The sequence below is a fragment of the Echinops telfairi genome, unplaced genomic scaffold (assembly GCF_000313985.2).
Source record: "Echinops telfairi isolate 266 unplaced genomic scaffold, ASM31398v2 ScPeMD7_3509;HRSCAF=4178, whole genome shotgun sequence".
Lineage (NCBI taxonomy): Eukaryota > Metazoa > Chordata > Mammalia > Afrosoricida > Tenrecidae > Echinops > Echinops telfairi.
The window spans coordinates 5794104-5810649 of record NW_022107407.1 but is presented as its reverse complement, the minus strand read 5'-3'; the positions used below and the strand labels follow the sequence as shown (position 1 = coordinate 5810649).

General features: G+C 38.9%; 1 pseudogene; it reads right to left on the bottom strand.

Moving 5' to 3' along the window:
* Positions 1 to 13209: 13209 nt before the first annotated feature.
* Positions 13210 to 15189, bottom strand: LOC101657851 (annotated as a pseudogene).
* Between the last annotated feature and the right edge of the window lie 1357 nt (positions 15190 to 16546).

Below are 16546 nucleotides of genomic sequence, written 5' to 3'. Positions count from 1 at the left end.
CCATCTTTTTTGGAAGAAATACAGTCAGATGTGCCTTACAGGCAAGAGGTGTGAGACTTTGTCTCAAATACTTTGGACATGTTTTCAGAAGAGACCAGTCACTGGAGAAGGACACCATGCTTGGTAAAGTGGTGGGTGGCACAAAAGTGGAAGTCCTTGGACAAGGTGGCTTGATACAGTGGCCGCATCAATGGGCTCAAATAAGAATAATTGTTTTCTTCCCTTGTGCATAAGGTCATTATGAGTCAGAATGGATTTAATAACACCTAATAATAACAACAAACTGGTTCCTGAGCATTGACATTTTCTGGAAACTTGTTAAGACACATATTTTTAATCACTAGACTGAAACTAATGAAACAGATTTTGGGGGGTTGAACCAAACAATCCAGTTTTTATAGACTCTGCAAGAGAGTCTTGTTATTTGTAGAACCATTGCAAAATAAAAATAAATAAGCCTCATTTGAAAATCTTTCTAATTTAAATAGATACAGCATTATACCAAACTCAGTGTCTTCTAAGTTTAAGGTACTGTGTGACTTCCAATAAAGTCTTGATAAACATGAATATTTAGTAATTCTTTGGCAAACAAGATTTGTCTCTTTTCTTTCTTGCCCATCCAATAGTTTATTTATATCAGCATGAACTCCTTTTACAGATGCATTTTATTTTTTTGTTGTAAAATTTTGTATTATAATAATTTTGCAAAAAAAATTTTAGCTCTGTCCACTGGGAGCTCTTTCTGTTTTTTTGTTTTTTTGTTTTTTTTAAATTTTTTAACATAGAGTTTAGCAAGAAACCTTTGTAAAGTCTTTCATAAACCTTCCAATAGGTTTTATCACACACAATCAGTGTTATCCAGATACAAATCACAGACAGGCTGAGGGTTGGAGTTTTCTATTATATTTTTGGGCTAGATCCCAAAGAGAAGTTTTTTTTTTTTTTTTAATAAGTATCAGTGAAGATTTACTGTTCTCAATTCCCCTTTGTCCACTGAAGTCTGCCCAGGCTGCTAGGTACAAGTTTGACCTACAAGAGATGCTCACTGGTATCCCCTAATTTCAACTATGTCCATTAGGGTTTCAACAAACTGAAGGGATACAACAGCAGCCTCTGGGCCATAGGAATCTGCTAATGACCATGTTACTCTGCTTTGTTTGCATTATTCCAGGAGCAGCTGCACCAGATGGTGGCAGTGTTAATAGGGGATCTTCAACCAGACCTCTATCCCCATAGATTCTTATGGTAGATGCTGGTGTTGACAATTATAATCATATTTTTAATTACTAAGTGCCAGATTTAGTCGAATAGAAGTAGTGACATCTGACTTCTGGAAGAAAGACATCTTTTTGTGAGGCTCAACCAGCATTGAAAACATATTTGGAGGCCTAGAGTCAACTTCCATGCAAATCAGGCTGGAAAACAAATTACATAAAACGAGAAAATCAGAGGACATCAAGAAAGAGCTAGAAAGACCTTTCCTTTGGGTTAAATTGGTATTTTTACTCAAAGAAATTAAGGCAAATTTCTTAAAACAATTTGACCTGACGGCTGAGAATTACAGGGAAGTCCCAGTCTTTTTACAAGATGTATTAGAATATACCCAATTTCTTGTAGGTGCAATTGAAACATCCTTCTAAATCCATTAGACAGGTGAATCAAAATTTCAGACCAAAACAACTTTTGGAGGAAAATTCAAATATTCAGGGAAGTCTAATTCTCCTTTTATAAGATGAAGGATGGGAAAAACGAGTGAAGAAATTATACCAAGGTAAAACAATCCAATAAAAATAAAAAATCATTTAAATCAAGACTGTGTGAAGACTTGCAAAAGATAAGATGTTGTTCTACTATTTTTTTTAAATCATTTTATTGGGGCTCATACAACTCTTATCACAATCCATACATACATCAATTGTGTAAAGCACACTTATACATTTGTTGCCCTCATCATTCTCAAAATTCGTTTTCTGCTAGGGTTCCTGGAATTAGCTCATTCTCCCCCACCACCCATGCTCCCCTCTCCCTCATGAACCTTTAATAATTTATAAATTATTATTTTATCTTATCTTACACTGCCCAGTGTCTCCCTTCACCCACCCTTCTGTTGCCCATCCCCCAGAGAGGAGGCTATATGTAGATCCTTGTGATCCATTCCCCCTTTCTACCCCTTCCCTCCCAGTATCATCACTCTGTCCTAGATTCTCTGTTTCTAGTTCCCATCTGTACCACTGTGTATCCTCTGGTATTCTATTGTTCTTATGAAAGAACACATGAATGGTGGGAACTTGGAAACTGATATATATATTATAGATATATATATTATAGATATAATGTATGCATTAGAAAGTGGAGTCATTCTAGAAAATAAATAAAACTGATTTTCAAAGCCCGATTTGGCAGAATGAAGGGATGAGACAATGGGCTGGACTGTTGAAAGGTATTCATGGACAACTGGAAGAGGTTATTAGGGTTTGGACTATTGAAGGCAAAGTTGATAATCTGAAATGGAAACCCTCACCTAAATTAAAATTTTAAATGTTTAAACAAAAACTATGTATTTTAAAAAGATGAACTAAACTAAATTCATGCAAAATCAATTGAAGAAGGTAATACAATCAATGATCATACAAAAAGCCTCCAAACAGAAAAGTCATTGCAGTCAGAAAACGCACATAACATGCAGACAGAGAATGAGAAGGAGCAGCTTGGATGGAAATTCAAGTCTTTCCTGAAATCCAACAAGAAAAAATAAGTGCATTTTCATCAGTTATCCAATTAAGAGAATTTTCACTATGAAGATAGTAAAGTTTTCCAAAGTAGCTGACAGGATCAACAAACATGCAACATGTTGTATATTACAAAGGTACAAGCACAAATGCTTTCACACACATCTGAAAGGATTACTGGCTATTATCAAAGCTAGTTTATTTCCCATGAGAAAAAACCATTATGATCGTGGCTTGAGAGCTCTGTTGACTGAGACATATCTTGATAATGTAAGAAAACATATACCTGAACCACTCCACCACCACCACCCCAAAAAACATGAAGGAATTTGAATTCTTTTATTTTAAAAAGTACTAAGTTGTTTTTATATTATACATGGGTATTAATCAGAGACACCAGATAACCACCCAGGAGCCTTTGCATGACCAGTTCCACTAAGGAGGAGCCTTATGCTGTGAACTTTCAGGGATCTAGCATTTTGCACCCAGTGTGGATGAGATGCCATCCCCTTACCATTCTTCAGGTCAGTTCCATCCTCATGTAACAACTCCTCTATAAGAGGAAGAGATAGTTCATCCTGGTGCTCTTTCTGCTAAAATAGGCTGAAGATCTTATTTTGTTTTTAATTCCCGTGGATCAATAGAGTATCTGGTTAACTCAGGTTCTCTCAGGCATGAGTTAGATATTCCAAAAGGTTCCCAGGAAGCAGCTCTTGAGAAAATGACTGTGTTCACCTACTTTGAGAAGTGAGGCCCTTTGCAAGGCATTTTCTCTTTTGAGGAAATTGACCACAAAAATGGCTCCAAAACGATAAAAGCCAATGCAACCTAAACAAGAAATGGATTGTCTTTGATTTATTCCTGTCCCTTGAAGAGCCTACATCTAAAGATCCATGTAGTTTTTCTTCTATGACTAAAATAAGAGGAATCGGCTCAACAAGATGGATTAACTCAATGGCTACAATAATGGGCTCAAACCTAACAACAGTTGTGAGGTTGGCAAAGAACCAAGAAGTGTTTCATTTTGTTGTACAGAGGGTAAGTTCGAGTCATTTAACAACACTGCCATCATGCTAATTTAAAAAGTGACTTGATTGAATTATAAATTTAGAATAAAAATCTCATTGCCATCCAATTGATTCTGATTCATATCAACTGTACAAAATAGAATAGAACTTTTGAAGCCTCACATCTTTACTGACTGCTACATCATTCTCTGAGAGTGTCTGGTACATTTGAGTCACTTACCCTATTTCCCTGAAAATAAGACAGTGTCTTATATTAATTTTTGCTCCCAAAGATATGCTAGGTCTTATTATCACAGGATGTCTTATTTTTCCATGAAGAATATGGTACACATTTATTGTTGAACAACAAAAAAGGAAATTTATTACTTGTATACGGTACGGTAATAGTTGTCATCGCAAACCAGCATAACCAGACAAACTGTGAATCCTACAATATCAAGAATTTCTTGTTACTACCATAATTTCCATGTACAATAATCTATGGTACACTTGCTCACTTATTCAATGACAGTCATGTCATCATCTGCTGGAACATCATCATAACAATCCAAACCCTGAATTTCTTGTTGAATTTCTTGTTATTCCATTTCTTTTAGAATCAGTGGACCAAATCTCTCATGTTTAGCAATAGCACTGTCCTTAAATGAATACTTCTTGTCAAGGTAGCCTGCTTATAGTGCATTGGCAATGCAACTGTCAGTGATTTTCTCCCACGAATGAATTCTTCACCCAAGTCACAACCTCTTGCAGTTTAGATTTCACAAAGTTTCCACGCTGATTTCGCTCCATTTTATTTTCAATGTAGTCATTCATTTCCATGTGCAAATTGTCCATAAATGGCTTGTTTATTGCAATATCAAGAGTCTGGAGATAGGCTGTCATTCCTGTGGGAATCATTATTTGATCTATTTTTCTTTCGTGAAGAAATGTCTTCATGTCTTCAGTGCATTGAGTGCTGGCTGTAGCGCGGTGAGTGCTGGCTGCATCCCAGACTAGCAGACCTCTTTGGCTCCCTCGCATAACAAGCGGCAGCATTAAATCAACCCACTTCCTTATAATTGCTTGTGTGGCCCAGGCTTTTTAAGTTTCAAGAATAAAAATGCCCCAAACACGTTCAATATTTTCCTTCTTGCCCTTAGAAATGATTAAAGGTGGGACTTCAGTGTCATCTAGACAAATTGCCAAAATACAGTAAACACGTTCACTTTCATAAGTAGTGGAAGGAATGTACACTGAGGAGGCACCCCGCTGTTCAATTGTTTTTTGAGATGATTGGCCCATAAACACTGCAGTTTCATCCATAGCAATCATGTTGGAAAGATTGTATTTAGAGAAGTCAGCATCATCAATAAAGGACTTGAATGCAAGTGCTCGCTTAATAACTTGAGCATCTTCTAGCCTAAACAATGTTGTGGATCTTCCTAAAGACAGTTCACTTCGCTGAAGGAAAGTATCCAGCCAGTGTTGTGAAGCTTTGAAGTCTTTAGGGGCCATGTCAAACTGTGGTGCCATTGCAAGGGCAAATTCTTGAATCTGAGCCCTATTCACAACCAAAGACTTTGCTCTCCTGTCAACAACCCATTCGCAGATCAGGTCTTCCAGCTCAGGACATAATGGTTGCTGACCTGATCCACACTTGCACTTTTTAGCATTTCCCTTGTCCACTTGTTCAATGAGATTGCCATACTCTGCTCACCATTTTCAGACCAATTGGATACTCAACATCTTGTCTTTGTAGAAAGCTGTAAGATTTTGGCCCCAAGAGTCTTCCATGATTCCTTTCTTGTACTCCATGGAGTAGTTTTTTTCTTTTTGCGCTAAAAAAAAAAAAGAAAAGAAACTGGGGTATCAGGGTGGGGGGAGGGGATCACTTAAAATGACACAGGTGGATCAGAGGGGGGAATCAAAATGACACAGGAGAATCAGAGGTGGGGGGGGGGTTGCCATTTTGTAACCCTTTCTGATCCTCCTGTGTCATTTTAAATGATACCCCAGTGCCATTTTAAGTGATTCCCCACCCTCACCCCTGTGCCAGTGGACACCGTCACCAGACATCCCCCGCACCCCTTTATCAGACATTCCCCCCCTACCTCAGTCACCCCTGTGTGTCCACACAATGTGCCCGACTCCTGCCCTGTGTGACTCACTGTAATTGTGAGTCAACCAGACTCTGTCAGGGCAGAGCAAGCAGCAGGCAACAGCAGTTTGTCCTGGCAGCAGCGCGGGCTCTCTGATTAAAAGAGACCTCGTACTTCCTGTCTGCTCCAGCTGTGCTGTGGCCAACAGTGAGCTGAGCATCAGCGCCTGTCACTATGGTCCAGAGTCCAGAGTTACGGTAGCTTTTGGGGGGCCTTATTATCAGGGAGGCCTTATTTTGGGGAGGTCTTATTTTCGGGGTCATGCCTCCCATTTAATACATCAAAATACTCGGTGGCATTTAGTGATTCAACCCTCAAATGATGCCAGTTCTCAGCTTTCCCATGCAGCAAACAAAGCAGTGATGAGCAGCCTTACTGAGCCCTATACACTTAGTAATTGCACAGATATAATATGTGGTATCATTATCTGAGCCACTACCTTTTAGCATATTTTGGTAGCAAACATAGTTACCTCACTTAGCTTTTAACCAAAAGTTTCAGGCTCATATTCCTCTATAGACACTTTGAAAAAGGGCCCAAGGATCTGCTTCTGAAGAAGAGTTTGAAAAGTCTATGGAGTGCAACTTTAATCTGTAGTCTCACCAAGTGTTTGATTCAATTTCTTGACAGAAGATTTATCAAGAGTCAAGCTGACTCCACAGCTTCTAACAACAATATTTTGTGGAAAGTAACCCCAAAAGAAATTTATAGACATCTAGTGGATTTGGGCACATAATGATCCTATGGAATGTAAAAGAACAGTTGTGTTGGGTTTCCAAGATGAAATTTGTATGAAAGCCACATCATTCCCATTGAATAGCTAGTGGGTTTGAATCCTGGTAATGTCAATTAGTAGTTCAGTGCTTTATCCACAGTACAACCAGAAACCCTTGGGCTAGGTAATGTGAACTATTAAAAGCCATTACAAAAATCCCTAATGTAACCATGAAAAGAATGTTACTAGTACTCTGTTCATAGGAGGGCTCAGTAGAAAGATGTAGGCAGACCACAGCAACATTCAATACAAATGTGATGCTACTCGGTTCACAATTGAAGTTTGTCATGCAAGTGGCTGGGAGAGGGAACAACTTGCTGAGATTACTTATGGTATTCTGAAGTAATATTTTATACAAATATTCCAATTTTTTAAAATGGTATAAGACAATGCTACATTATTTTAGTATTTTTAACTTGAACTCAAAGTAGAAAAACAAACAGGGAAAAACAAGGTGGATTTACTGGAATCATTCTCAGCAGGGATTTTTACTATCCTGTAACCCAGCAATGTCTTTTTAAAGCCATATTAATCTTTTACCTGTCCATAGCCTGAGTTCATTTGAGCCTGGCCTAATTTCTTTGAAGGCCCTGGGCCTAGGGAGCCTGTACTAATTTCCATAGCTGTCCTAAATTTTCTTTTTTCTTTTTCACTATCACAGAACCATTGTCTGCTTTGAATACTAAACCAGATATATACTTGAAAAAAAGAAAAGAGAGTCATTTTACGGATAACTGGAATGCAGAGCTTTGTGGAATTTAAAACCCTGAAAGTGAAGCTAAACCTTTCACTGCATCTATCTTCTTGCTTGGATTAACTTTCCACTATATCATCACTACTATTTTTGATAACCTGAAAAATTTCAGAATTTAAATAAACTAAACAAGTGAGGGTTTTGGGGTCATGGCCAACCAAACCCAAAAGCAAATGTAGAAACTGTTTTCTTTCTTTTCTCTTTTTTAACCATAGGGAAGCTGTGTCAAGAGAGAGAGATGCCGCTTTAAGATAGCCTTAGTGCAAGAGTGAAAACACTCCTTGATGGTGGAAGAAGCTCCCTGGATCACAGCAGAGGGATAGCTGTGAAGCAGTGCGGAGACTGCAAGGAGGTGCTTATCTGTCGGATGGCAGAGGAGAATCTATTGCCTGTACTTATTAGTAAAGGAGACTTCCAATCAATAGGAAAAGTCAAGATGACCTTTTGTCATTTTCTGCCTTAGGGAGGCAAGGGGATTGGCAAGCCCTGTTATGCGTGCAACCAAGAGAGTTTGGGCCTCAGAGAGCTGTTTTCTTGCCTGGATCCTAGTCTCCTGAACTGCTGCTAGCTTGTCAAATACTGGTGCTGGTGAAGTTTTTATCAAGGACATGTAAGTACAAAGATCCTTCTCACAAAGTCAGCCTCAAACCTACTCTAGGAACTTTCTGAAGATGTCAAGAATAAGAAGGCACATTCTTGCAGTCAAGAACATTATAGTATGCAACTAGACCTCAAAATGCTAACTTGATTACTAGGTCTGAATTCAAAAAGACAAAAATGTCCAAATAGATAAATTGTATGGGGATGAGAACTCATGCATTTATTGAGAATATTTACTTTGTATTTGCAAAACTTAGGGGCAAAATCCAATAGGCAGAAGAGCACACAGGTGAATGAAAATGTGGCTTAGTAATGTATAATCTATAGATCTATACAATAGAAGAAAATTGTCTTCTGAACTACATTCTGCAGAACACAACGAGTTTTCAGTGCTCTCTTCTCCAGAATTATTCCCAGCTTCAAGCTTTCAGGTCTATCAAAGATACATAAGGTTACACAGAAGTTAATAATGATGAAGCACCACTCTTTTAAAAAGGCAAAAAAGCAGTATCTTTATGTATGTTCAATTCAGGCCATTTGCTCAAGGGTCCTGACACATGACAAAGAAATATCTACTATCAATTCAGTTTACACCTAAGGGTATTGAAATGTGCTGCTGAAAGTCAGCCACATACAACAGAGCTAAGAAAGTTTTGAGGTTATTTTGATTTTCTGTGTTTGTTGTTGTTTTATCTTTGTTTTGTGTCTTTCTTTGTTTCTTTGGTGCAGTCTGAACCGGAGATGAATTAATAGCACTAAAGCACATGGTAATGACACAGGTGCTGAGGGAAATCTTGATTTATTTGACAGTACAAAAAGTCATGGACAAATTAACCTAAAGGTCAGTATTTCTTTCTTTTTTAAAATTATTTTATTCAAACATTTCATTAAAATATGCTTGTAATGAAAGTTTTATGAATTCAGATACTCTAGAATATAGTGACAACCTTTTTTTGTGTTTGTGTGAAACATTTTAAAAAGTGTTTTATTTTAAAAAATGTTTTTATCATTCTATTGGAAGCTTTTACAGATATAACATTCCATAGTTCAATCACATCAAGCAGTATTACAATTGCTATGATTTGGAGTCGACTTAATGGCACTGAGTTTAGGATATTTTAGTGTATTATTTTTGTTGTTCTGCCCATGAGGCAAATTGAGTTAGCTGACAAATGTGGAATGTGACATATTCTCTTATAAAGCTGGAATAGGAGAGAACATGAACTGCATTTCTAAAGCATTTATTTAGAAGTAGAAGTCCTACATACTTTCATTTAATTATCATGACCGTTCTGAAGATATAATCTGGAAAATATTTATAAATGAGAAAACTTTGTCTCAGGAATGTCAGACAATTTGTCCTTTAAAAAAAATTTTTTTATGTGAATAAAGTGAAGCGTTTACATTTTTGATTGTCAATTTTGTTTTTCACATTTTAAGTTACATGCCAATCTCCCCTCAAACCTTAGCATACCGTACTCCTTTGATTTCTATTCTCCCTCATGTGGACTACAGACTCTCTTCACCCAAGTTAATAACTGTCATCCCTCTAATCTGTTGTTTCTTCTTCCTTCCCTTGCCCTCTTTCCCTTGGTTACCTCCAAACCTATGCCTTTTGGACTGAAAGTCAGTCACTGATATATATCAATGATTTCATACAATATTTGTCCTTTTATGATCCAATAGCTTTACCCAACATAATTACCTCCAGGTCAATTCATGCCATGAGATGGTTCATAGTTTAATCATTATGATTTAGCAATATAGTATTTCATTCTGTAGATGCACCAAATTTACTTTATCCATTCCACTGAGGAGAATTTAGGTTGCTTCCATCTTTTTACTATTGTGAACATTGCTGCAATGAATGGGGTGTGCATGTTGATTTATGCTATGGCTCTTACTTCTTTAAGGTATATACCTAGCAGAGGTATTGCTAGATCACTGGCCTCATTTCTTCAGATATAAATGACTGGAATTAGGGTTGGAATCCTGGGCAAGTAATATTAGAACATCATCTTCCCAGATGGATTATGTTTACACCATGAAGTAACAACTGAATATTTTCCCACACTTAAAATTCAGATGTTTCTACTATAATGTGATATTTAATTTCTGAAAGTCTTCATGGTCTTCAGAATTATAAAAAAATAACAAATGAGTGTATATCCCTGTTTGTGCCTCCACATGCAAAACCTATGCAATTTTCAAGCAAAGGGGAAAACACATATACATACAAACAAAACAAATCCAATGATCCTAGCAAAATGATTACCTTAAAAAGGATTCTAGAATAGTTAATTGTGCTTAATTCATTGACATCTACAGAGTTGAAATCTCAACTGTGTAGCTGTAGCAGTTGATGATTTGAAGTCTTAAACTGTACAGGTCCTGTAACATCTTGTGTGAATATTGACTTCTAACAAAGAAAATTTCCATCAAAATAAAACTCTGATTCAGTATACAGTCTTCTTTATTAATTATTATTTTGTAAACCTAGTATGAAATGTCTTTTCAGGTATGTAGGTACTTGCAAAACAAAGCAGTGTTTAAAACCACTTAATCAAATACTACTTTCCCTAAAGAAAGATAACCTTAGGGTATTTTCAACTTGTTTATTAAAATCTTCAGGTATTACTGCTTTTTCTATTCTTGTAAATGGCATTTGGATCCCATCACTCAAACACTGATTGAATATAAACAAATATATGCTGTTATTATTTCTCTTTACCAATTTTGTATTTACCAATACAAAATCTCAATACAGAAACACCTTTTGTAGTACTACAGAGGATACAAAAATTCTGTGGACACTGGAATAAATGATAATGGAAATTTTCTTCAAACATTTTCAAGGCTCCTGTATTCTATTGCATGATGGAGAAAACACAAAGGAAAAAGATGTAAGAAATAGACAGAGTCATTTTATCAAAAAGACTTATTAACATTCAGCTATATCAAGAGGTAACATATGACCATGAACTTATGATATTGAAGAAAGAACTATCAGGAGGGTGCTCCCAGAATTGATTAAATACCAATTGAAAGGTTTCAGCAAATTGATACATCTCTGGAAGAAATCCCTGGGTTTCTAGAAGCACTCACCTGATTTCTGGATACTAAGAAACTAAGAAGACAGCTCTTTGGCTCATTCTTTGTAAGATATCATTTTATATGTGCCAATTCCAAAGAAAGGTGGCCCAGAAGAATGCAGAAATTATTTAACAATATCATTAATAGCACCTGCAAGTAAAATTTTGCTGAAGACAATTAAAAATCTATTGCAATTGTACACCTGCAAAAAGCTACAAGAAATTCAAGCTGGATTCAGAAGAGGATGTTTAATGAAGTATACAGATCTTGGATGAAAGTAGAGAATGGCAAAAAATAAGTTGATTTCTGGTTTATTAACTCCGCAAAGGCATGTGACTGTGTGGATCATAACATACAATGGATAGCATTGTATAGAATGTGGATCCTAGAATGCTTAATTGTGTTCAGGCAGTCGTTTGAAGAGAACAAGAGACTACCAAATGGTTTAAAATCAGGGATGGTGTTTTAGAGCCGTATACTTTCACTATAATTATTTAGTCTATATGATGAACAAATCTGAGAAGCTGGGATGTATGGAGATGAAGGCAAGCAGCATCAGGATTTGAAAAAGACTCATTAACAACCAGTGAAATGCAAGTCATACAACCTTGCTTCTGAAAGTGAAGAGGACTTGAAGCATTTATTGGGTTACAAATTTCAGTTTGGATTACAGTGTAATGTAAAAAAAAAAAATCACACAACTGGACCAATAGACCATATGACAAATGGAGAAAAGATTGATGTTGTCAAGGATTTCAACTTCCTTGGCTCCATAATCAGTGCTCATGGAAGCAGCAGTCAAGAAATCAAACAATTCATTACATTGGACAGAGCAGCTATATAAGACCACTCACAAGTGTTAACGAACAAAGACGGCACTCTGAGAACTAAAGTACACCTGATTCGAGCTACGGTATTTTTAAATGATCTCATATGTGTATGAGATACTCATATGGGAAATTAATAGGGAAGACCAAAGAAGAACTGATGGCTTTGAATTATGATGTTAGAGAAGAATATTGAAAGCGCCAGACAACCAGAAAAAAAAACCACTTTAGTCCTGGAAGTAGTACAGTCTGAATGCTTCTAAGAAGTGAGGATGATGAGACATGGTACTACATACTTTGGACATATTCCTAAGAGGGATCATGTTTCTTAAAGTATCAAAAAACAAACAAGCAAACCAAACTCACTACCTTCCAATCAATGCTGACTCATAGCAGCAATATGGAATAAGGTAGAACTACCCCCGTGGGTTTCCAAGATTGCAACTCTTTACAGGAGTAGAAAGCACCATCTTTCTCCTGAGAAGTAGCTGGTGGTTTCCAACTGCTGACCTTAAAGTTAGCAACCACACATGTAGCCATTACACTACCACAGTTCCTTGGTAAAGAATACATGTATGAAAAAAAGAATTTAAACTCAGAACACTTTGCCTTAAAATTCCCCAGCCCCACTAGCCCCAGCCAACCGTGCTTTTACATTTATTTTTATTTTTGCTACATTGTTGTTGCCATTGTTAGGCACCATCGAGTTGTTTCCAACCCATGGTAACACCATGCATACAGCGGGCAACTGTCGGGTCCTGTGTCACCCTCAAAATTGTTCCTATGCTCCAGCAATGTTGCAGCCACAGTGTCAATCCATTGTGTCAAGAGCTTTCCTTTTTGTTGTTTTTTTTTGCTGCCCCTTTACTTTATGAAATAAGCTGTTGTACTTCTCCAGGGACTGGCCTCTCCAGACAACATGTCCAAAGTAATGAAACAAAGTTCTTGCCTCTAAGGAGCACTCTGGCCATACTTCTTCCAAGACAGATTTGTTTGTCCTTTTGGCAGTGCACGATACTTTTCTTTTATCTTTTTTAAATTTCAAGGAATCATAAACTGCATTTATTGCCCTGGTATATCTTCGGTTTTGTTGCTTTCCTTTCACATTTAGGTGCTTTTCTGTCTCTCCTTCCTCCTCCCACAGTTTGTCTAGACAGTGCATCCTTGAACTGTCAGCCCACACCAGGAACCCATTATAGTCTATGTCCCTAATATTCATTCACAGTGTCAAAGTTCTGTTCTGAAAATCCTTCTCTCTAGGAAGTTTAAAGATGTTGAAAGATTTTGTAATAAACCAGGCCTCCTAGGATGGCAAGCTCCAGGAAAGTGACGAGTGATGATGGGCAGCAGCAGCTTTTTGGTGACCACTTTTCGGACATTGACCTGAGAATCTTTCGACTTTTGCTCAAGTTTTCACTTGCATTTATCAGTCTACTCTTGGTGTGCCAAACTGGTCTCATTGCTCTCCTAGGTCTTCTATGATTTCTGGGCCAATCGAGGCAGTTTCTGACAATCCGACGAGAATTCTCAGTACTCTGGGAGGCCTGTTTCAGGCTATCAGTACCTTTTAGAAGCAACACCCTTGGAGATTGTAGCCGAGTTAGGTGCTCACTATCTATAGTGTATGTGCTGTACTCCAAGACTCCTCACCCCCCAGCAATAGCCATCAGAGACATGCTTCTCACCTCTTGCTGTAGTTTGGCAAGGTCCTTCAGTAGGTTCACAATTTGGACATCATGGGGTTATGGAAAGACAGGTGGGCATAAAGTAGTTCCTCCTCCATCTCTGCCTTCATTTCATTTGCTTCCTGTTGTTTTTCATCAAAATTTCATATCAACTTCTTCTCCTCAGTCCCCAACTTCCCTAGCAGCTTCCTGGGTACTCCTTTTGGTCCTCATGGAGGCCACAAAAGATCTCATGTAGCTTCTCAAAATGTTCTAAGGCTGTGGGTAGAGGTTGCCATGGTGCAGGACATGCTTGGGCATCCTATCCCTAGCCCCACAGCATCAGTGTGACCACTGCTGCTGCCCAAGAAAAGGTGCTGCCGGGGCTCCAACCAGGTCCTCTCAAGTTGGAAGACCCACTCCTTTCCCATAATCCTTGGAGCATTAGGCCTGAAGACCTGAATGAAAATCCTGAGAGCTTCATGGCCCAGCTAGTGCTGGAGAAGTAGTGCTGCATTGAAGCAAGCCACACCTCTCAAACCTCAAAAACAACCTGATTCAAAGTTCAGGGGCATGCCACAGGGTCAGGTCCTGAGAAGACCCATGGACAGGCAGCTCAGTCATCTAGGTCCAGCCAGCAGGCCAGTGAGGCAGTCCACAGGGTCCTCTGAAGTCGCCATTTTCAATATCAACTCTCCCACAATCCTCCACCATGTGGCCTTGTAGGCTTTCCAGAGATAGCATATATTATCTGAGAGTGTATTACCTGAAACTTCCCTTTCCCTCATAAAAATTACTTGCATTTACACAATTGCTTCTGTCGCAAGAATTCTTTCAGCCTTGAGAAGCAAGAACCAAGGAAAACCATCCCAGAAGCCTAACATTTTTGGTGCTGTGACTCGGATAATCCTCTCTAATCCACACTTTGAGGTAAACCCAGGCTCAGGAAGAATCTTTCTGTTCCTGGAGCCAGGAGATGAGAACGCTCTCTCTGCCTCACCTTTGGCGCACACTCCTTTGATTCAGAACTCATTTTCACCAATTAAGTAGAAGTCCAGGAGTTCTGGTGGTGAGGTGGCCTTGCATCAGACTTCTAAATGTCAGACTTAGATTGCAAGGTTTGCAATTTGAAACCACCAACCGCTGTGGGAGAGAGATGGGTCCTTCTGCTCCCATCCACAACTATGGACCTTGAGGTCCATGAGATCATTCAACCTTTCCCTATGAAGTTGCTATGTATCTGAGCTGACTCCGTGGCAGTGAACTTGTGACATAATTGTCCAGGGCCGCATAAATGTTGACTACCAAGGGCTCTGATAAAATCGGTGCTGGAACCCTATACCTGATCCTCGCCTCCCCCCCACCCCCGCCCATATGTCTGCCTTCCTACTCACCCATGCAATTCCTTCTTCCATGTTTTGTTATTCACCTCCTTAAACCTCCTTTTCTATAATGCTGTCTGAAAAATGTTGCCCTGCACCCCTGTTCCCAAGTGCCCCTTCCACCTTCCTTTTCCTTTCGGGCACATTTCGCACCCATTGTTGCTCTCTTCCTTGTAACCTCTAACTGCTGCATACCCATGATGTTTAATCGATTGGTCTTTCTGTAGGAGTGCACCCACTCCAGCCATACTTTCTCTTCTCCCCAATCCCCTGATTTTCTTGAAATGTTTCTGGACAGTTAAACAAATGCCCCTCTCCCTGAGTCACTGCAAAGGTAGAATCTCTTGCTCCATCCTCTGTTCTAAACATGTGTTCCTGGAGGCTGGACTTACTGGTTATCCAGCCCCTTCTGGATCCTCCCAGGATCCTTCCTCCAATTTATAGATTAGCCTTGTTTTCTTGAGTTCAGCTCTGGTTGACTTTTGGTCTTCATTTTCTCGTTTGATTTTTTTCCCCTGGCAAAGCATTGGCCAAAAGACATTTGGAAGTTAGATCATTGAACAGTTGCTAATCCTGTTGTTACCAAGGGCACTCAAGAGGCTGATTAAGAACAGCCTGTGCCTCTTCCCTCCTCACAATGGTTGGGCCCATACACCAGGCTATTTACATCCCTGGTTCAATTCCATTGGGTTAATGAATACACACCAAGGATCCCAATTTCTGTAGAGTTGACTACATTCAGGTTGGGCCATTAGACAGATCCTGATAATGTCACCCATTAGCCAGTGGTCACCTTCAACAGGTCTTGATAATGCCACCCATTAGCTGGTGGTAACCTAATGCCTGCCTTGCTATCTAGAAAATGGTGGGGGCCCTGGCCAACAAGCCTAAGGATGGGGTCCAACACCAACAAGGACAGAGGTGTCTGCCTGAAGCCCTCAGATTCCATAGCACAAGAACATCTGTTTAAGTCCACAGAACACTAGGTGCTCTAACCTTTTGCTATGTGTTTTCTATATGGGCAACCAGGAATCTGTTCCTTGGGCAATGCCTTTGTACTGCATCCTGTCTGTCTAGATTTGACCCACAGACACTGAAGAAGTGGAAACTGGTGTTCTTCCACAACTCCACCTGGCCCCAATACATTCTAGGTGATGGGAAATATTGGCTAAAGCATGGCACACTACCCCTCCCTACTCTAATACAGTTAAAACATTTCTGCAATGGGTGGGAAAATAGGCTGAATTTCCTTATATCCAGGCACTTTTCTTCTTGAGAAACAGTAAAGACCTTTGTTTCAAATTTACCAAAAACCCTATAAAAGGCCCCGTGCCTGGAGCTGAGAGATTCTCAACCCCTACCAAACTACACTGCCTTCTGATACTGAACCTATAGAACCTGAGAAGGAAGAGGGACCCTACAAAAGTCTACTTTTTTTTTAGAGGCAGTTGGAGAATATGGTTCTCGAGTGATTCATGAACTTTTCACCCTAATTAAACTCAATCAGATTAAGAGCAACCTAGGCAGCTACTCAGATAATCCAGACAAGTATAAAG